This window comes from Podarcis melisellensis, assembly GCF_964234715.1.
Source record: "Podarcis melisellensis genome assembly, chromosome: Z".
Classification (NCBI taxonomy): Eukaryota; Metazoa; Chordata; class Lepidosauria; order Squamata; family Lacertidae; genus Podarcis; species Podarcis melisellensis.
In genome coordinates this window covers 34238605-34260346 of record NC_138547.1, presented here as the reverse complement: position 1 = coordinate 34260346, position 21742 = coordinate 34238605, and the positions used below count along the sequence as shown (strand labels likewise).

Genomic DNA, 21742 nt, shown 5'->3' with positions numbered 1-21742 from the left:
ATTGAAACAAAGCCAGATGATGTAATCCTGTGCACATTTACTTCTGATTGCCTTTAGAATTAGGGAGATTTTTTTGAAGGCACGAGACTGCATTGAGCCCAAAGACTTCACTGATAATCTGGGTTTTGAGCAAGGATTGGAAGAGAGACTAAGAAAGAGCATGTGGTAGATCCCCACCCCCAGAGAACCCAGAGAACAATTCTGAATGTGTGTGTGTGTGTTTGAATGTATAGTGGTACCTCGGTTTAAGAACAGCCCTGTTTACGAATAGTTTGGTTTACGAACTCTGCAAAACTGGAAGTAGTGTCCCGGTTTGCGAACTTTACTTCGGTCTAAGAATGGAACCCGAACGGTGGAAGGGCACCGGTGGTGGAAGGCCTCATTAGGGAAAACATGCCTCAGTTTAAGACCGGCTTCGGTTTAAGAGCGGACTTCCAGAACGGATTAAGTTCATAAACTGAGGTACCACTGTATGCATTATTCTTTTAGGATAAAAATAGGCAATGAACAAAAAAAAATTTAAAAAAATTACAGCTTGGAAGCTTTGACATTAGTATCTGGATCACATTTTGCTTGTCCATGAAAAGTGGCTGGGGATTTTGAAGTGTTGCACCCAGGTCAGTGCTCTCCTGAAAATACTGAAATCTTGACCCTTTGTTCTTATTAAATGGCTTTTAAAATAGCATTTGTGGAGTGTAGAGAGCACTCCAAGAATCTTGAGTCATTAATGCATAGTGCAATGCAGCCATGAGTGTTCCCTGAGAACTGATTCATTGCTGCCGAACAAAGGCCTACATCAGAAGGGTCTTCCCCCTTTGTGACACCAATCTCCCTTCAGAAGAAAAAGGACCTACAGTGGTACCTCGGGTTACAGACGCTTCAGGTTACAGACTCCGCTAACCCAGAAATAGTACTTCAGGTTAAGAACTTTGCTTCACGATGAGAACAGAAATTGTGTGGCGGCGGTACGGCAGCAGCGGCAGCGGGAGGCCCCATTAGCTAAAATGCTACCTCAGGTTAAGAACGGACCTCCAGAATGAATTAAGTTCTTAACCCGAGGTACCACTGTACATGTCTATATGCAGTGATGCACAGGTGTTTATTTTGGCACATGAACCCTATATGTCACCCCTTAATTGGCTAACTAGCAAAATAATCTATAGTCTTATGCTTGAACATGGAATTCTGATTATGCGTAGGTGGCAAAGCGGGGAATGCTCACCACCCTGCCCCAACACCCTATTTGCATTGCCCCTATTTTCCACTGCTGACCTTTCTACATATAATGAGAAGGTCTGAAGGGGAATTGTAAGCACGTTCTGCAGAATGTACTAAAAATCCTTCCCTGATCCCTGGAATGATTGTAAGTGCATTGAGGTCATATCTACACCATACATTTAAAGCACCATTATACCATTTTAACAGCCATGGGGAATCCTAGGAACTGTCCAGGGTTTTCCCTTGACGTGTTATAATGGTATGGCGTGAACACATTATGTTGGTGTGGCCTTAGTTGAACATGTTTACAAACCTGCTCTAGACATTGCCACTCAACATGTGAAGGGTGAGAACATTAGGAGCAGGGCTTTCAAGCACATCTTGTCACTCTTGTCATACAATGTCCACCATCCCTGGCCATCTTTGCTGGGACTTATAGGAGCAGCAACATCTGGAGGGCCAAAGGTTCCCCATACTTGGTCTAAAGTGTCAATGGGTTTCAGACAGGGAACTGCTCCTAACCCTGTGTTGAGATGCCAGTGTTTGAACGTGCTACCTTCTGTATGTAAAGCAAGTGCTCTACCACTAAACTATACTCCTTACACAATTTGGGATCCATATGACCTGACACATGAATCATTCCATACACGTTGTGTCATAAAATGAATGTGTTTTTATATAAAAAAATGGTTAGGAGAACGTAATTGTTGATACCCCCATCTCCCCCCACCTCCTCGCCTCAGCATCTGGCATATCTCGTTTAGATGCGTAATAAATGCCAGAGAGTCAAGATTTATCTTGGATTTCCTTGGGAGTTTTGTTGCCGCAGACATAATTTATGGAGAAACGGTGCTTTTTCCCTAGGCTTTATTCTGCTGTCACTCACACCACATGCATCTTAGCCCATGGTGCAATTGGAAAGAGAAAGCTCCATTGCTCAGGTTTCTTTCTTCCTGCTGTCCCTTCACTATCCATGTGATACCAGATCAATATCTTCTTTCTGCTCGAAACTGCTTTGTAAACTGGGGCAAGGTCCCAACCACAGAGAGTCCTATCAATAAAGGCCAAGGCAAGAGTGACGTACTCGAAATTTGGCTCAGTTATGAAATCCATTCCCTTTAATTTAGTGTCAAAAACTGCAGGCAGCCATGGCAATCTATTACACAAAACCCAAATATTTATCTTTTTCTTTACTTGCTATATTTATATGTTACCCAATAAAATAATGGCAGTTAAAATACCCATAATATCACAAAATCTTTATTTGCAACACAGAAGTAGGAGAAGTATTGATAATTCAAACATATACAGATCATTATTAGTGAATAAAAAGCAGTAAAATCAAATACGTACTTGTTAAAATTGCAAGGTTTTTTGAGAGACTGGGGGATATATATATTTTTAAGTCATCAACTGGCACTAAACAGACCACAATGATGACACCAGGCAAGCCTTTCTGAGGAGGTATTCCAAAGCTGGGGTGTCAATGCTTCTACTCAGAAGAAGCTCTCCCACATAGCCAGCTATCACCAAGGTGAAAGCATTAGTAACCTAGGGTCTGGTCTAAGGCACAGGACACAGCTTGCTGAAAATAAGCAGGCATGGATCTGGTCAGTACGAGGATGTGGGCAAAATGCATTCTGGATGCATTCTGGGTGTGGACATAATGCAGAATTCTCCATTTTTATTTACCTAATTTTGTACTGCATGTATCCTTCAGTTCCTCCATGTCTTTCCCCCCCCCCATTCCTTGCATTGTGGATGCACAGAAGAGATGAAATTCCACAATTACTGTTTTCTTCCTCTTTTTATCATCATAATGGAAGAACCAAACTAGATGTGATGGCAATTTCCTAGAATGCCCTAAGATTTGTATTTTTAATGGTATGCAAGTAGCAAATAAGGGGAAACCCTGTTCAGACTAAGAGCCATGAAGAATGGAGAGGAGGACTATTTCTCTCCCTATCACATTCTTGAGAAAGATCTCTCCTGAGCTACTATTTGCAATAAAAACAGCCAATGCGGCCTTTCAAATTACAGCTTTGGAGAAGGGATTTTTGTAAGGATTTTGTTAGGATTCCCTACTTGCAACTCATGGTATCAAGACTGAGCAGACTTACCAACAGCTGTGATTTTCATTTAAAACATGCATATAAAAACTGCTGGTATCATATTGTTGTTATGCAAATCTATGGTGTGCTGTGTATAGTATGTACACTACACAAATCTATTAGGAATACTGTGTACGGTTCTAGTTGTCTCGCCTCAAAAAGGATATTGTGGAGCTGGGAAAGGTTCAGGAAAGGGCAATCAAAATGATCAACAGGATGAAACAACCCTCCTACAAGGAAAGGTTACAGCGTTTATGACTTTTTAGTTTAGAAAAAAAGTAATAGACCATGGGATAGAAATTTAAATTGTGCATGGAATGGAGAAAGTGGCTAGAGAATGCAGTGTTGACTGTTCTCCTTGATCTGTCAAAGACTTTTGACATCATTGATCATGGTGCTCTTCTGGAGCAACTCAAGGAGTTGGGAGTTGGCAATACTTGACTTCTACCTGCAGTGTCACTACCAGAAAGTAGCACTAGGAGACCACTGATCAGCTCTGTGGCTTGGGCTCCCCGAGAGTCCGTTCTGTCTCCTGTGCTATTTAATTTCTATATGAAACCACTGAGAGATGTCATCCAGAGATCTGAGTATCATCATAGTGCCATAATTGCATATAATGCCAGTCCTGGCCTGGCTGCACTGGCGGCAAATTAGTTTCTGTGCCCAATTCAAAGTGTTGGTTTTGACCTATAAATTGGTAAAAGGCTCAGGACTGAAATACCTCAAGGACTGCTGCTCCCTGTATGAAGTGGCCTGGACCCTGCATAATAATTTATGTTAAATTTGTAACTTGTGTAAATTGCCAAAATAATTGCACTAATTGCATTAAACAGCAGACAGTGAGATGAATAACGGTCTTTGTCAGAAGCCTAACAGGAATAGAAACACTGTTGATTGGCCAGGGCAGAGGAGAGTTGTAGTAAAGCAGCTGTACAGATTTTAAGGGGTGCCAATTTCAATAAAATTTACAAAATTACTTTGTATGTGAGCTGGGGTGCCAATATTGGGGGCAGGCAAGTTCCATCCTGCATAATCTCAATATATGGAACATGCACACCATTTGAATGGCAATGCCCATCAACTTGGGAGTAGAGCAAATATTTTATTGGGGGGCCTGAAAGGACCTTAGCTCCTATTTATGTGAGTCAGATCTGCTTGACACATGTTCTCTCTCCCAACTGTGCCATTTTGGTAAAGAAGGCTAGATAGTGTACTTTCACTCTGCTTCAAAGGGAGATGAAGTTTTTGTTGTCTGAATCAGGGTCTAAATGCCATAATGCAGTCAGAATTGTGATTAATATGACTTGAGGGGGGAAGCCATTCTGCAAGACCATAATTACAAAATGACAGATATTGTACAAGTGTCCTAAAGATGCATGCATCCCAAGAATATTTATGATAAATAATTACAGGAAAATTCTTTCATTAAAAAATAAACTGGATTAATTAGCAGACAATCATATTTTTTCTCAAATTACTTCTGCATACACTTCATTCATTTTACTTGTAATGGTTTGACATTCAGTTAAAAATTTAAGGGTTGGTGCTCGGGGCTGAGGAAGGGAGAAATCTGACTAAGTTCTCCAGATTCCTGGCCATGGAAAAAGCAGTATCTGGCTATGATGAAGGCCCAGTTCCTCTTTGAAATATCCCAATTTTAATGCTTAGATAAGGAATGGAAGGATCTGCAGGGAGGGGGGGGGGGAGAGAGAATTTGCCAGGAAATGGTTATCTTTGATATGCAGGCTCTTAGAACAATGAAGCCCTGTTTCTTCTTATACTCTCATTCTGAGACAACCTGTTAATATGCAGGAGCTGTCGTCCAGACTGAGAGTTATAGCTCTCTTATATTCACAGCCCATATAAGTGTATCCTCACCAGCTGGTTCTGCCAACTTTCCCCAAGATGTCACGCCTCCTGAATGAGTCCAGGGCTGGTTCTAAGGCCAGTTGAGTGGGTATCTGGAAAAGAAATAGGGTGAGAACTGGAAGATCAGTAGAGCCAAACTGGCCAGGACATGGTGTCAAACACTGGTAGGAATGGTTCTTAATTCCTTGCAACATTTATATTTTACCTTTTGGCCAAAGCACTTGAGTCAGCAATGGCTTAGAATCTGAGAGACACTTTGGGAAGGGAAAAGCCAAATGGAAAGGCCTCATCTTTGCCTCTGATGCAGCCAAGTGAACTGACCACTGATGAAGTTCTGTGAGGGGGAAAAGCTGGAAGGGCAGTTGATCACAGCCAAGCTAATAAAAAAAGCCTTGGCATTTGACCTAGAATCACTGAATTCTAAACCTGAAATATACTTCAGAGGTCCTCTAGCTCAGTGTTTCCCAACCTTGGGCCTCCAGCTGTTTTTGAACTACAGTTCCCATCATCCCTGACCACTGGTCTTGCTAGCTAGGGATGATGGGAGTTGTAGGCCAAAAACATCTGGAGGCCCAAGGTTGGGAAACACTGCTCTAGCTCTCTATTTGATGCAAGGCCCCATCTAACCACTGCTTAAATTCTGAGGTTCTTTGTTATAAGAGGCTGCATATCTAGAACATAGGAAGAGCCATGCTGGATCATGTAATCCAGCATCTTTTTCTCACAGTGGCAAACCAGATGCCTATAAGTAGCCTACACAAAGGACCTGGATGCAACAACATCTTTTCCTCCTGTGGTTTCCAGCAGATGGTATTTGCAGCTAGCACTTGTTGATAGCCTTTCTCCATTAATTTGTCTTATCTTCTGCTAAAGCCATCCACGTTAGTGGCTATCACAACTACTTGGTGGAGCAAACTGCACAGTTTAATTATACACTGTGTGAAGAAGTACTTTCTTTTGTAAATCTCCCATTAGTCAACTGCACTGGATGTCTACAAGATCTAACGTTCATAGAGGGAGATTCCCTCCACCCCCAGCTATATTTCTGCAGACCATGCATAATTTTATACACCATTATTAGGTCTCTAAAGATAGCTATTTCCATTGCAAGCAATTTCATTCTTGTTGTCCTGTTCAGGCCTTGTGCAGATACAGTAAGTTTCAGAAACAAGAAGGAAAGGGCACCTTTTCCAATTCACCTGTGGCCTTCTCCTGCTATGCTATAGACTGCTAAAGGGTTTCTAGCTTCAAACACTAGATTTTTATAGCTGTATAGTGAGGGATGGCAGAGGATTCTAAGATGGAGTGACAGACCTCTGCTTGTGGGATTGACTTTGCTTTCTTACTAGAATCTAGAGATCTACCAAACATAGCTAGGTGCAAAAGGCATAGAGAGAGAGAGCCCAGGAATTTCTTTTGTGTACCAGAACTGAATGTTGACCTGAGAATGGGAAGAAACAATGAAGCTCATTGACTCAACAAGGTCAGATGTTCTCTCTCAGCCTGAACTACCAGATAGTTTCAAAGAAAGAAAGAAACATTTGGGGGGGGGCAGGGGGGCATGCCGTTTTTATTGTAATGATTGGCATGGTTTAAATAGGTTTAACATATGTATATAGTTTAATTCTATGAATGTTTAATTGTTTTTAAATGATTGCTCTTTCTATGCTTTCATCAGTTGTTGGGGTTTTTTTTTTTGGCTTTGAGTTCCTTCAGGGGAAAAGGCAGGAGACACACACACACACACACACACGAAAAAATAATTCCAGGTCAACCCAAGCATTCTTCATTTTTGCAATAGTATAGGGAAACAGAAGAAGTGGAATAATTTTGTTGCTGCTAGGGTTGGAAGGATCTGCCAATTTCAGTTCTCTTACATTCTCATTTTATCAGTTTTAAGTTCAGTACTCCATATTTTGCAAACATTTATGATTAAAAAAAAACTTTATGAAAATTCAGCAGCATTTTACTGTGATTTTTTCCTAATATAATTTTATATGCTGTTTTGACTAATACATAAAACGGTTTTGCAAGCCATTTCCCCTAGTATAGTGCATCTTTGTATGTTATTTTCATTAATATAGCCATGGTTATGCATGCCTTCCCTTAATACATGCATTTTTGTAAACATTGTTTGGTTGGAGAAATGCATTGCAGTTTTCAGATAAGTGTGAATTTCAAAGAATAGCTGTCTTTCTGTTAGCATACCATTTAGGAAAGTGTGAAATTGATAGATCTGGCTTTCAATGCATACTGAATTGAATTTCTCCTCCACCCACAGCTGCTGCTATTGTTAAACATCCTTGCCAATCAACTGCAAACTATCCAATAGATCCAGATGTAACTTCTTCTTACCCCTGTTCTAAGGCACAGGAAAGTAGAAAGCTGACCCTTCCTTTACTCTTAAAATATTTCCATATAGTGCTGAGAAGTGGTTAACCTCATGGCATATATCTTCCATCCAGGATACTCACTGGAAGCTGTTAAAATAAGGATGGGGGAATTCTGTTCAGTCTGACAGCTGCATTCCCCTGTGGCAACATTCTGGGGCTACATGCTGATAGTGGATGAACCAAGTGGCAAAAGTAAAAAAAGAAATGGAAGCTTTATAAGGCTTAGAACCCCAGTACCTCAAGGACCGTTTCTTTTAACAAGATGTCACATGGTTCCTGTAATAATCCTCTGAGGCCTTTCTTCATATGCCTCCTCCATGTGCCTCCTCCAGGAGGGTGGCACTTTTCAGAGGTGGTCCCCCATCGGTGGAATGCTCTTTCCAGGGTGGTATTGAAGTTGCTGTCTTTATTTTTAGGTGCAATACAAATATTTCATCTTTACCCAGGCTTTTAGCCCTTAATTTGAAAGGTGGCATTGGGGTCTCTTTTCGTGGGGGTGGAATTTGTAAGCCTTGCCTTTTTACCTGTATACTGTTTTTAGGTTTGCAGGCAATGGGTCCTCCATCCCCTCAGGAGCCAGAGCAAACTCAGCTGATGCCTGCACCTGAGGATCCAGCACAGGTGAGGACCCTTTAGGCTCATGCCCCAGCCCCGGCTCAGCTGGTTCTGGAGGCAGGGAATCCTGTGCAGGCTGGGATCCCTCAGGTTCAGCATCCGAGTCCGAATTCCAGGCCATCACACTGAATCACTTGAGTTTGCTCTTACAAGGAATGATTGCTGATGCAACAACAACAATTTTATTATTTACACCCCACCCATCTGGCTAGGTTTCCCCAACCACTCTGGGCGGCTTACAGAATATATAAAACATAATAAAGCATCAAACATTAAAAACAGAGTACTGTAGCCATGTGAGAGGGGCCTCATAGCTGATTGGGGATTTGAAGCCAGGTGTCTCTCTCTCCGATCCTCTGTCCGCTTCACCACACCATTTCTCCACTGGGTCCAACAGCTCCAGGCACGGAAAGTCCCTTGGCCTGAGGGTTTGAGCCTGATCCCAGGTAACACCTCCAAGAACCTCAGGCTGTCACTGTAACCTCGCTCCAAGCAGAGTTTCCACAGCTTGATCTTGTGCTCCTTCCACACCAGGGCCTCCAGCTTATCCAGACGCAAACCTAAAGGAAACTGGCCCAGAGTGCTTTGGAGGAGAGGGATCACATCCACACCACTTTTCCTTGCAGAAGAAGGTTCCCTTGGCCACTCATAGGCAGGGTCCAGCTCGTCTGAGGTGAAATCAAAGGGATGATAAGCAGCCCTGCGTGAAGGTTTCTTGCACTGGTATGTGGACAAAGGTGGAGCTGTGGAGCAGGCTGGAGGGGGCACTGTGGGGCAGGTCTTCTCTGGTGGTACAGAGGCCTCTGACTCGACTGGATAAACTGGCGAATCCATCCGTAGTCTTTTATAAACAGGTTGTTCTTCAGATGCTGGGCGTTTCTGACAAAGGTCTTCTTCTGTGGATCTCACCACAACTTCCAGGAGCGGTTTTTCCATGATCCTAATCTGGGCCTCAGCTCATAGCATTCTCTCACCTCCCTCCCCAAGCTTGCAAGGCTGGGCCTAATGTGACTTGCCTAAGGCTATCATGTTTTCTTATGGCAGAGGAGAGATCTGGACTCCTGACTTCTCTGCTTCACATACAGCTTTCTTAGCCATGGATGCTATTTAAAAGATGCTTAATAACTTATCACAAATAAAATCCTGTCTAAATTAATCCAGACTCCCATCAATTCCAGAAGAGTTTTGTTGCCAGATGTGTTTGATGTGCTTTGTATTCAGCTGCGTAGAAATACCTTTTTTTTACATGTCTTCAAAATTTAATGTTAAGCAAGAAGAAGAAACAACAAACAAACAAAACAACAACAGCAACCCAGCAACAACCCATCACCCTTGGCGTCTGTTGCAGATGGTCACTAACTTGCCAGTGCACTCAGTGAAGCATGCATTTCCAATCCGCTGAAACTCCACTTCCCTTTGTGCTCAGGAGACTTCTAGCGTAACGAGGAGTGACAGTATGCTTGGGTACGCGAGCAAGCACATGATATGCAGAGCATATGTTGGGTCTCACCTTCATCTCATAGCAAAGAGAATCAAAGTGGGTGGAGGAAAGAAATGATGCCTTAAGGGAAGTTCCTTCTGGTATAAGCACTGTTTGTAATAGCTCTCAGACAGTTCTAAATTGTAATCTAGATTGTGATACAATCTCTAAAGTTGCAATCTTACACTGACAGCAATCCTCAGAGAAAGAGTATAGTCACCTTGGGATGTTAAAGGGATGGCTGTACAGAAATTCCCTGGGAAGTTATGCCGGCCTTACCAAAAACTCCAAAGTCTCTACTTGAAACTCCTGAGATATTTCTAAGGCTGGCCCAAGGCCAAATGGCAAATCCCTGTGAGGAACAAGTTTAGTGTAGGGTTACCAGACGTCCTCAGTTCCCGGGCACAGTCACCGGATTTGCAAATCTGTCCCCGGACAAATTCCGTCCCCAGAATGTCCCCAGATTTGCAAATTGTCCCCAGGAAACGTGACAGTAGCAGTGGCAGCAGCCTGGAGCCAGCCTGGTAGCAGAGGTGGCTCTGGCTGGCTTCAAGAGCTGCACGCTGCCATGGCACCTGCCATTTTTCCTCTCCAGAAGTCCCCATACACAGAAGTCTTGTGCACAACACATCATATGGGGACTTCTGGAGAGGAAAAATGGCAGGTGCCATGGCAGCGATCAGCTCCTGAAGCCAGCCAGAGCCAACTGTGCTACTAGGCAGACTCCAGGCTGCTGACTGCTGCCACCACAGCCGAAGGGGAACCGGGGGTGTCTGGCAGTACAGATCTCCTGCCCCCTTTGTTTTGACTGATCGGGGGAGGCTTGGGAGTCGCGGGTGGGCAGCCATTGCCCAGTTTTTTAAAAACTCTGCGCATATATGTTTCACATGGTGCAAAAGAAGGGCTTTGCACCTTTATACAATATGCATGTGTGCTTGGGCCCAGGGTCTTTTGCCTCACCATCCCCGCTACTGACTCCCTGTTGCTACTCAGCTTCAAAAAAAAAAAAAAGTGTCTATGGATTCATACGGCCTAGGACCCTTGTACCTACGGGACCGCCTCTCCTGGTATGCCCCACAGAGGAACCTACGGTCTTCAAACAAAAACACCTTGAAGGTCCCAGGCCACAGAGAGGTTAGGCTGGCCTCAACTAGAGCCAGGGCCTTTTCGGCTGCGGCTCCAACCTGGTGGAATGCTCTGTCACAAGAGACAAGGGCCCTGCAGGACTTGACATCTTTCCGTAGGGCCTGCAAGACAGAGCTGTTCCGCCAGGCCTTTGGTTAGGGCGCAGCCTGACTCCCTCCTCTGGCAACCTTTACAAAACTTTATGGCTGCCATCAATCTTGATTTTAATTAATTTTTATAATGTTTTTATAATGTCGCACTATTTTGGTGTTGTTAGCCGCCCTGAGCCCGGCTTCGGCTGGGGAGGGCGGGATATAAATAAAATTTATTATTATTATTATTATTATTATTCATTGAAAAAAAATATGGTAACTATAGTTTAGTGACCTACTGCTATTTGCTCAGATATGGAATATCAGAATCTTAACCTATTTCACAACTCCAAAGCACAGTCTTCATGTATTTTTTCCTGCCATATATGATAGGGCACATTTAAAGACACTCATGGGCACATCTTTTGTTGAATGGGTATGGATGTTGTAAACCTTACAGCAAAAAGAAAAGAAATCATGCAATGCTGGTCATATGCAGAGCAGTATTGCCAGTATTACAAATAAAGATAAGATGTTTGTATTATTTGTTCCAGCTATTGAGGGGATAGTTGAATAGGTAGCCCATCTACGAATGAGAGTTAAATTTGATTCAGTTAGCATTTAAAGGTGAACCTACCAAATTCACACTTTGGAAAACAATATGCAAATAGAAACACAGCTGTCCTTCAGAATGTCTACTTACTGGAATGTTGTGATGCAGTTCTCCGGTAAAACAAGTGTGTGATAATGCATCTATTAGGGGAAAATAAAATCGACATATTAATGAAAATAACATACATTGAATGCATTGCCTTGGGGAAAATTGCATACAAAAATTCATTTGATAGCCAAAAGTGCATACAAAAATGTGTTTGTTATGGTAAATTTGCATTGAAATGCTGATGAATTATTATGCCATTCTCCAAAAGCATAGCAAAGTGACTGAGGGACAAAAGGAATTGGGGAGAAAGAACACACTGGTCTTTCTGCTCACAAGTCAGAACCATAGGACCATTTGATCTAGCATGTCTCCTAGCTGTAGTTCTGCCTATAAAAAAAGGAACAGGCTGAATTTCATTTGGTTGAGTGCCAGCATGAAAGTGGGGAGGAAGGAGAGAAAATAGCTGGATAACAGGTGGTTGTTTACCTTGTCTTAAAGTATCAAGTTGTGTTACACACATACACACACACATACACACAGCATATATACTTTTTGTATTACTTGTTTGTACTGTGATAATGTTTATTAGTAGTGCTGTAGTGTTGAAGGTCAGGTGTGCTGTTTCATTCTTACCTGGCTCTGGGTGATAATTAATGGCCCTTAGCTAACTAATAAAGACTTAAAGAAGGTAAAAGTAAAGGTAACCCTGACCGTTAGGTCCAGTCATGGACGACTCTGGGGTTGTGTGCTTATCTCGCTCCATAGGCCGAGGGAGCCTGCATTTGTCCGTAGACAGCTTCCGGGTCATGTTGCCAGCATGACTAAGCCGCTTCTGGCGAACCAGAGCAGCGCATGGAAATGCCGTTTACCTTCCAGCCGGAGCGGTACCTCTTTATCTACTTGCACTTTGATGTGCTTTCGAACTGCTAGGTTGGCAGGAGCAGGGACTGAGCAACGGAAGCTCACCCCGTTGCAGGGATTTGAACTGCCGACCTTCCGATTGGCAAACCCTAGGCTCAGTGGTTTAGACCACAGCGCCACCTGCGTCCTTAATAAGATACTTTACTTTTGATGAATTATCATGAGGTTTAAAAAAAGAAATTGCCATAGAACTGAATTTAAGGCTGGGAAAATGAGAAATTGAGGGAACAAAAATTGATAGGTATTTCCATTACACCCCTTGTCACATGCCCCCTGAGACCAGTATTACAGGCAGTTAACTGATTTCACCTTACCCTAATTCCAGATCCAACCTAGGAAATTTGTGACAGAGAATTCAATAATATTTTGAGAAAGAGTCAGGCAATGACTTGCTACAGAGATCATCAAAGGCTTTGTTTTGCCTGCCAGATGTTTGGTGGTCTGGGAGTTTATAGCATGTCAGTAGCTCAACACATGGCCCAGTTTCATCACCTTGCAGCAGAACAGGCAACATTTCCACTTATGTGGCTTCAATCAAAGCGGGATTTCTCTTTTGGCAAAATCCAACGACAAACTAGCTTTGTGCAGACTCATTCCACTCTCTTGAGAAATGTCAAAATGCCTTTGACATGCTTTGAAATTCAGATGTTTAGCCTGAGGAAGGTCCCACCAATTCATTCCAAATGTTGCTTTTAGGTGAGATTTCAGTGGCAGCTCTAACAAAGATCTCAGGTCTTCTAATGAACGACAAGAGTATTAAGTTGGGAGTTTGGCAAGTTTGCTCAAGTCAGGCCCAGATGCAAACAGTGACGTATTTCAACAGCCCTTGGAAGAACTACATATTTCATGGTCCTCTGTGATGCAGCATGCTGTCATGGTGATGAGGAAAGGGGCAGAGAGAGAGCAAAGGTGTGGGGGGGGGCCATTTGCCTTTCCTTTCTTTGCTCCTCCTTCACCTCCTATTACTACCCCTACTTGGAGGCAAAGCTATCATAGGTGTGTGTGCTCTGAAGTCTGAGGACCTCTGAGGGTAGAGAACTGGTAATGGTGACAGGTAGGGACATTTTTCAGAGCCTCTGGATTGGCTCAAAAAGGAGGAAAAAGTAGTCTGTAAATTTCTGAGTTAATCAAAGGTAAGCTTTGGGATCCCCCCCTTTGGCAAATCTTAGTTGTGCAAATCCCACTGATACCTCCTTCTTGTGCTTTATGCAACCACCAGGTTTAGCAGCCATTAACAATGATAACAACAGATGTGATGTGAATCTCTTCAGCATTCTGGAGCAGGGCTGAACGTGTGGTCCTCCAGGTGGGACTACAAATAACATCAATCGTGGATATCAGCCATGCTGATTGAGGCAGGTGGAAACTAGAGCCCAATAACGTATGAGGAAGAGCTTCACAGTGTACATTCCTGTTACAGTGGTTAGGCCAAGTAGGTTTCAGAGTTTACCTCCTCTCCACAGCCCTATTACAGTCTCCAATTTGAGGTTGCCACTGGTTTACTAGGCCAAAACAGCTGACATTTATGAATATTGTTGATATTTTATTTTTAAGCAAGGGGATGGGAATACAGACACACACGGGTCCCTCCTCAAAGTGCAGAAGGCACAGATCCATGAGAAACAAACATCCCACCCAGGCCCTTCTTATTCAGAAATGATCTGGTGGTTGTTCACTCCCAGTCCAAAATGTGCGAGTAGCTCCCCACTGCCCAATGGGTTTTAAACCCCCTTTGCCACTCAAGACATCTATATAGAGAATGGTTTTAAAGTATAGTTCAAACCTGTCTAATCACAGTGACAAAGGCACTCCGGGAAGTGTCATTCTGGCCTAGGCAGTGGGTGGTATGAAAATTGACTCCCAGAAAACCACAGCACCATTTTGCAGGAGCAAGGGCAAAACAAGACAAGACAAGACCATGAGGCTAAGCCAGTAACTCATCATCATCATCATCATCATCATCATCATCATTATTGCACTAGCCAAAGGCCATGGCATCATTCAAAAAGGAAACAAAAACAACAGTAACCATAAAAACACCAGGCACTGCAAATACAATAAACTACAGTCATGTCTCCTAGAAATTATTTGTTGCATACGATAGAATAGCAGGGGGTTCTCAGATAGAATGTGGCAGCTTAAATGTCCGAATCTCCTTTGCAATTGACCACTATTTTATCTAGTTCTTTTCTCCTGATCTTCTTAGCTGCCAACGCATATAGTGCTACTTTCTAAGTTACGAAGTCATCAGTATCACTCAGCAGCCATTTCACCCTTTCCGCCCTGTTCACGTGTGTTCCATTCGAAAGCAGGGGTTTTATAAATCGGTCTCTTGGTTCTATATATAGCGGGCATTGCAATAAATAGTGGTATAGGTCCTCTACACATGTTTGCCCACACAGATAGAGTCTCTCCTTGTACTGTACTTTGCTGTACCGACCATCCACTGCCACCAAGGTCATCGATTATAATTGTAATTCTGTAAAAGCGATTCTTAGTACGGCAAGTGGGAGCTTTGTTAGATAACTAGCTTGGCTGTGCTCCATTTTGATAAGTGGGAACCATGGTGAACTTTTGGTAGAGACAATCATGGTTAAATCCCTTTATGCATTGGACTGGAAGAGACAATCTCTTAAGTGCCTCTTATCCATCTTCATGACCACCTGAAGATCTTGTAATTGATACTGGGTGAAGAGGCCTTGGGTGCTATCCTTCCAACATTTGGTCTGTTCCCATTCTGTGTGGGACATATAGAAGGGAATCTCTCCTCCGAGAGAGACTGAAGTCTTTTCACATAGTTTAAACATAGTCAGTTCTAGCCCGTCTTGTTCTCACGTCCGCTTCCAAGCAGAGAAGAGCAGCTGGGGTCCCAGTAGGGAGCGAGAACACTTTCCTGAGGAATTTGTTCTAAGGCTTTGTTAGCATTTGGATCCATGCCCCATATTGCTACTCCATAGAGGATCTGGGAAATAATTCATACTGTAGGTGTTGCACCTGCACATTCCAACAGCAGTCTGCACATGGCACCAACCTCACACTCAAGAGGGGCCAGTACCCCAGTAACAGAGCACCTACACTCTGCTCCAACCAAAGAGTTTTTTTCCAGTGAGTCTGGGTCTTGCTCCAAGGCCAGCTGGAGAAGGCCTTGCAGCAGGGAGCAGTTCCTTCAGCCTTCACTGCAGCAGATCTCCCATTAAGGGTCTCTTGTTAAGTCCTGATGATTTCATAGCATCATCTCGGCCGTATTGCTCTGAGGAGTAAGTGGTAGGACTGCATAGCTTGAGAAATGACAGAAAGACTGGGAGACAGACTGACTGACTGTCACACCTGCATGCAGCTGTATAAGGAGGGCTCAGATAGCCTGGAACCATCTGGTCAACAATGATTACTAATAAGAAAGGACTGCTGAGTCACTACAGGATGCTGAGTCACTACAGTGGTACCTCAGGTTAAGTACTTAATTGGTTCTGGAAGTCCATACTTAACCTGAAGCGTATTTAACCTGAAGCGGACTTTCCCATTGAAAGTAATGGAAAGTGGATTGATCCGTTCCAGACGATGAAAAACGCCCCCTAAAACATCAATTTAATGCGAATTTTACTGTCTAAGGAGACCATTGAACCATAAAATGAAGGCAATAATCAATGTACTGTACTATAAAATAAATAAGACAGTATTTTAGATGGAAAAATTTAACATTTTTTTTTTCTTTCGTGCACTGATGATAGTCAGTTTGGATGGGGGGGGGGGCTTTTATCCATCTCTGCAGCCACACAATCAACCAGTAGCTGAACTGGGTTCCACACAGTCACAAAAACAAGTCACAAAAATGAAGTCACAAGCCATAGTCACAAAAGCAAAGTCACAAGTCAGTCCCATAAAATGAAGAACAGGTCACAGTCAAAAACCCCCAAAAAAGCCACATAAAACCAAAATGCAAAAAAATAGCAAAAACAAAACCTCCAAATATAACTTCTGTGTTGCGTGGGTGCTCAGGACTCAACAGCTGGCAGACTCAACAGGAGGCCTCTGATTAGCAGCGAAACACTCAACAGGAACCAGACGATGAAAAGCGACCCCCAAAACAACAATTTTACATGAATTTTTACTATCCAACAAAGCCATTGATCCATAAAATGAAATCAATAAAACAGTACAAAATGAAAATGTGATTTTTTCCCCCTTACCTGTGCTGATGATAGTCACTGTTTGGATGGGGGCTCGGGGTCCTCTTCCACAATAACAATCGGTGATTTCTCTCCTGCCATTCCTTCCCTTGCCTTTTCCTTACCAAATGTTTTTTGATTGAGACTTGCTTTTGTCATTGTTTTAAGATTTGTCTAAAGTGAGAGATTATGTTATCATTGTAGGTGTTAGCAGCATAACTTAGAGCAGCTTTATCAGGGTGATATTTTTCAGCAATAGCTTGCACTTCAGCCCAATTTGCAAGCATTTTGCAAGCATTCTTTGATTGTTGCTGTAGGTGCAGTTTCTCCCCCCCCCCATATTTTTATTAGTTTTTTTCACAAACATAAATAAAACTTAATCTTTTACAATCATCATTTTATGTCATCTTATTTACACTGTGTAAGTTTACGCCTGGACTTCCTTCCTTCCCTGCTTCAGTTTTCTTAGTTTATACCTTCTCTTGCCTTCTATACACATCACAGGATTTATGTTAACCCTGCTACAGTTTTTAGACTTCTACAGTTAATTCTTATATATACAACAAATTTACCCCACTCTTCAAACTTTGTCCCTTTTTGGTCTTGAATTTTATGTCATTTTATGTCATTTTAGCTAATTCTGTATATTCAATGAGTTTGGTCTGCCACTCCAACACCGTTGGGGTCTCCTGTAATTTCCACTTTTGAGCCACAAGGATCCTAACTGCAGCCGTAGCATATTGAAATAGTTTACGATCCTCCTTTTTCACCTCCTCCCCTATTATCCCTAATAGAAAAGCCTTCAGTTTTTTAAGGAAATGTATACTTAAATGTATACTTGGATAGTGTTTTTGAGGTTACCAGCATGAGTTTGACCAAACTGCGGGAGGCAGTGGAAGACAGGAGTGCCTGGCGTTCTCTGGTCCATGGGGTCACGAAGAGTCGGACACGACTAAACGACTAAACAACAACAACAACATACTTAAAAAGTTTCTTCAGTTCATTGTATATTAGATCCCAAAACCTTTTCATCTTATCACACGCCCACCACATGTGGTAGCGATCCCCACCCTTTAGTTTACATTTCCAACAGGCTTTGTTACTCAATTTATACATTTTTGCCAATTTAACCGGGGTGATATACCACCGGCACATCATTTTTAGTAAATTTTCTCTTAAGGTGGAGCACGCTGTAAACTTCATACCTTCGTTCCATAACCTTACCCATTTATCGTATTCAATATTGTAACCGAAGTCGACCACCCACTTTATCATGACTTCTTTTGTTAACTCATCCTTAGTGTCCCATTCCAGGCGCTGTAGGTGCAGTTTCTCTGCTCTCCTCCTCCTCCAGAGATATTTCCTCAGTTGCCACCATTTGCTGCTCCATCAGAATGTTTTGAAGTTCTTCTGTGGTGAGCTCAGTCCTGTGTTCGTTCACTAACTCCTCCACATCAGCACAACTCACTTCCAAACCCATGGAATTTCCCAGAGACACAATTTCCTCAACAATAGGAGCATCCTCTTCAACAGCCTCTGTTACTTGTTCTGGGACAGTTTCTGGCCACAATTTCTTCCATGCTGCCTTCAGTGTTCTCTGAGTCACATTCCTCCATGCTTTGTCTATCATATGCAAGCAATGGAGGATATTAAAATGATTTTTCCAGAACTCTCTTAGCGTTATCTCTGTGTCTGAGGTCACCTCAAAGCACCTTTGGAACAGTGCTTTGGTGTAAAGCTTCTTAAAATTAGATATGACCTGCTGGTCCATGGGCTGGATGAGAGAAGTTGTGTTGGGGGGCAAAATCTTTACACTGATGAACGCAAACTCTTCCAACAACTCATCCTTCAAGCCTGGAGGGTGACCTGGAGCATTATGCACAAGAATCAGGCACTGCATTGGAAAATTTTTGTCCTGGAGGTCTTTTTTCACACTTGGCCCAAACACTTCATGAACCCAGTCAATGAAAAATTGCCTGGCTACCCAAGCTTTGCTGTTTGCCCTCCACATCACATGCAATTTGCTTTTTATGACATTGTTCTTCTTAAATATCCTGGGGTTCTCAGAATGGTAGACTAGCAAAGGCTTCAACTTAAAATCTCCACTTGCATTTGCACAAAATAAAAGGGCTAGCCTGTCTTTCATGGGCTTGTGTCCTGGCAATGCTTTCTCCTCTTTTGTGATATAGGTCCTTTTTGGCATTTTTTCCCAAAAGAGGCCTGTCTCATCACAGTTGAAAACTTGCTGGGGAACAAAGCCCTGCGACTCAACATAATCTTTAAATTCCAAGACAAATTGGTCAGCCTCTAATTTGCTGGCACTGGCAGCTTCACCATGTCTCACAACACTGTGGATGCCAGTTCTCTTCTTAAATTTGTCTAACCACCCATGGCTTGCCTTGAAACTCTCAATCTCAGCACTTGGTCCAGGGGCATTTGCGATGAGGTCAGCATGCAACTGTAAAGCTTTTTCACAAATTATGCTTTCAGAAATGCTGTCACCAGCCTTCTGTTTTCCAGTTATCCATATTAAAAGCATTTTTTCCATTTCTTCCATCGTCTATGTTCGCTGCTTGAGTGTTTTAACACCCTTTGCAATGCTGGCCCCCTTAATAGCGTCCTTAAGATGGTACCAATTGTAGATTTGGGCATCCCAAACTGTGTTACCAAATCACTTATATGGACCCCATTTTCATGTTTAGAAATAATTTCCATCTTTACCTCAACACTTATCACAGTTCTCTTGCCTTTGCTGCTTTGCTTCATGTCTTTTTTTTTTATAAATATTTTTTATTAAAGTTTCAACAAATTTAACAAAACACAACATAAAAAACACAACACAAAACATAATAAAACATAAAACATATATAAGTTCAATTCTTAATTTCTTATAGCTTACTTTCCCGACTTCCTCATACCTCCCCTTTCTGTATTCCAATTTCCAATTTATTTTCAGCAAATCCTTCCCTTATTTTTAGCTTACTTTTAATGTTACTTACTCTCCTTAATTTAACCATTGTCGCTAATAACTCCTTCATTTCTAATCCAACATCATTTTAACACTCATTAATTTTGCTATATTTCTTTAAATAGTCCTTGAATTTTCTCCAATCTTCTTCCACCATTTCTCTTCCCTGGTCTCCGATTCTGCTCGTCATCTCGGCCAAACCCATATAGTCAATCACCTTCGTCTGCCACTCTTCCACGGTGGGTAACACTTTGCTTCATGTCAGCAGTCCCAGGAAGCTGAACTGAGTTCCACAGATCACCAAAACAATGGCAGAAGGCAGAGTCCCCCAGAAGTACCCCAAACGAAGGCACAAAACAGAGACAAAGGCACAGGATAAACAAATCTCAAAACCCCTTGCAGAATCCCAAAATTTTCCACTCCCCCCCAACACAGGGTAGGTGGGCTTACCTGGCTAGGGGCAACCCATCTTGCTACAGCTAGGGGTGGGGCAAAGGGCTTTTCGGCAGAGGCTCCTGTTGTTTCTTAACAGCTTCATTGCTCTTTGTCTTCGCTAGGTAAGTGATCCTTACCTAACTTTGGGGCTGGAATCCTGTGGATGTCTTGGGGTTGTTGCAGAGGCCTTCTGCAGCTGGAGCCCAGTCACAGAGCCTTTGCAGGCTTGCAAATGTTGGGGCTTAGCCCCCCGGCCTCTGAAGGCCCTGTGGATGTCGGGTTTGGCTGCCGGGATCCTCGGAAGTCGGGTTTTGTCTGCCGGCATCAGGAGAAGCCTTGGCCTCCTCGGATTTTGGGCCTTGTCTCCTGGCACCAGCAGAGGCCTCGGGGAGCTCTCACAACTTACTTCTGGGTTAAAAATGTTTGTAACCTGAAGAAACGTATGTTGAAGCGTTTGTAACCTGAGGTACCACTGTACAATACAGTGGTACCTCGCAAGACGAAATTAATTTGTTCTGCGAGTTTTTTTCGTTCTGCGAGTTTTTTCGTCTTGCGAAGCACGGATTCCCTGGGTATTAGCGGTTTTAAGAAAAAGGAAACAAACTCGCAAGACGTTTTCGTCTTGTGAAGCAAGCCCATAGAGAAATTCGTCTTGCGAAGCAACTCAAAAAACGAAAAACTCTTTCGTCTTGCGAGTTTTTCGTCTTATGAGGCATTCGTCTTGCAAGGTACCACTGTACATTTTGCATCTAGGAAACACTCTAGGCCATTTTTAGGCCGTGGCAGATCTCACACCCATCTCTCAGTTAAGAAACTCAGTAGATGGTGATTAAAACTGAGAAACACAAGACTTTGGGGGACATTTTCTTGATTTTCATTCTCTCAGTTATGAAATCCATAAATACAAAGATACATTATTCACAATAAAGGTTTTTTTAAAAAAGTTACAGAAACAACCTGAAAACATTTCCACATCTCTATCCAGATGGTCTCAATGACACTGTTTCAAGAACCATGCAATGAATTTGGTGCTGCCTTCCCAAATAATTCAAAATGAAGCCCTAAAACAAGAGTTTCAAGATAATATACACTGCTTGTGATTCTTGTGAGCCGTGGTGCTCATCTACTCTATGTTCCCTGTGTTTGCCCATTCTCTTTGTGCTGCTTTTGATTTATTGAGATTCTCTTCTGGTGGCACATATCACAGGCAGAGAAGTTCAGAAGTCACCTATGAATCTCCACAGCTTAAGGGGAAGCTTCCATTAGATTCAGTGTTCTTTATCTGAGGCAGGCCCCAAACACAAGTCATCTTAGAAAAAAGACTAAGCATGCTAATACCCTGGAAAAATGCTTTTGTCAATAATAGCAAGTCCTTGATCAGTGCTTTTTACCCCTCCAAGAAACTTGTTTTTCAGCCTATATGTACAAATACAGAAGAAGATTTATTTTATATGTGACAATAGCAAGGAAGTGAACAAGTCTGAAATTAAAAGCAGAGACAACAAAAACAAGGCTACTTTTTATATATATGGTTACAAGCAGTTACCTTGGAAAGGCTAAATTACTTTATCTCTGTATAGTTTGCTAGCTGGTTTAATTACTAATGAGAGCTAGTGGCTACTTGTTACTGAACAGGCTGCTCTTCTTGAGTGTAGGATGAATAGAAACAGATGGATGTTGATTTCAGG

At 42.5% G+C, this 21742-nt stretch overlaps 3 long non-coding RNA genes across 3 annotated transcripts in view; 2 read left to right on the top strand and 1 right to left on the bottom strand.

The window, feature by feature from the left end:
- Positions 1-2960: 2960 nt before the first annotated feature.
- LOC309362188 lies at positions 2961-20328 on the bottom strand. Its single transcript, XR_014164856.1, has 4 exons — positions 20192-20328; positions 20070-20161; positions 11607-11656; positions 2961-5290 (listed from the first exon to the last, which is right to left on the bottom strand). It is a non-coding gene; the product is annotated as an uncharacterized lncRNA (long non-coding RNA).
- On the top strand, positions 8440-9508 carry LOC309362213. Its single transcript, XR_014164882.1, has 2 exons — positions 8440-8838; positions 9004-9508. It is a non-coding gene; the product is annotated as an uncharacterized lncRNA (long non-coding RNA).
- LOC309362186 overlaps positions 20090-21742 on the top strand; it is a 61771-nt gene continuing 60118 nt past the window's right edge. The window contains exon 1 of the long non-coding RNA XR_014164852.1: positions 20090-20176. This is a non-coding gene — a long non-coding RNA (uncharacterized lncRNA). The remainder of the gene's footprint in view (positions 20177-21742) is intronic.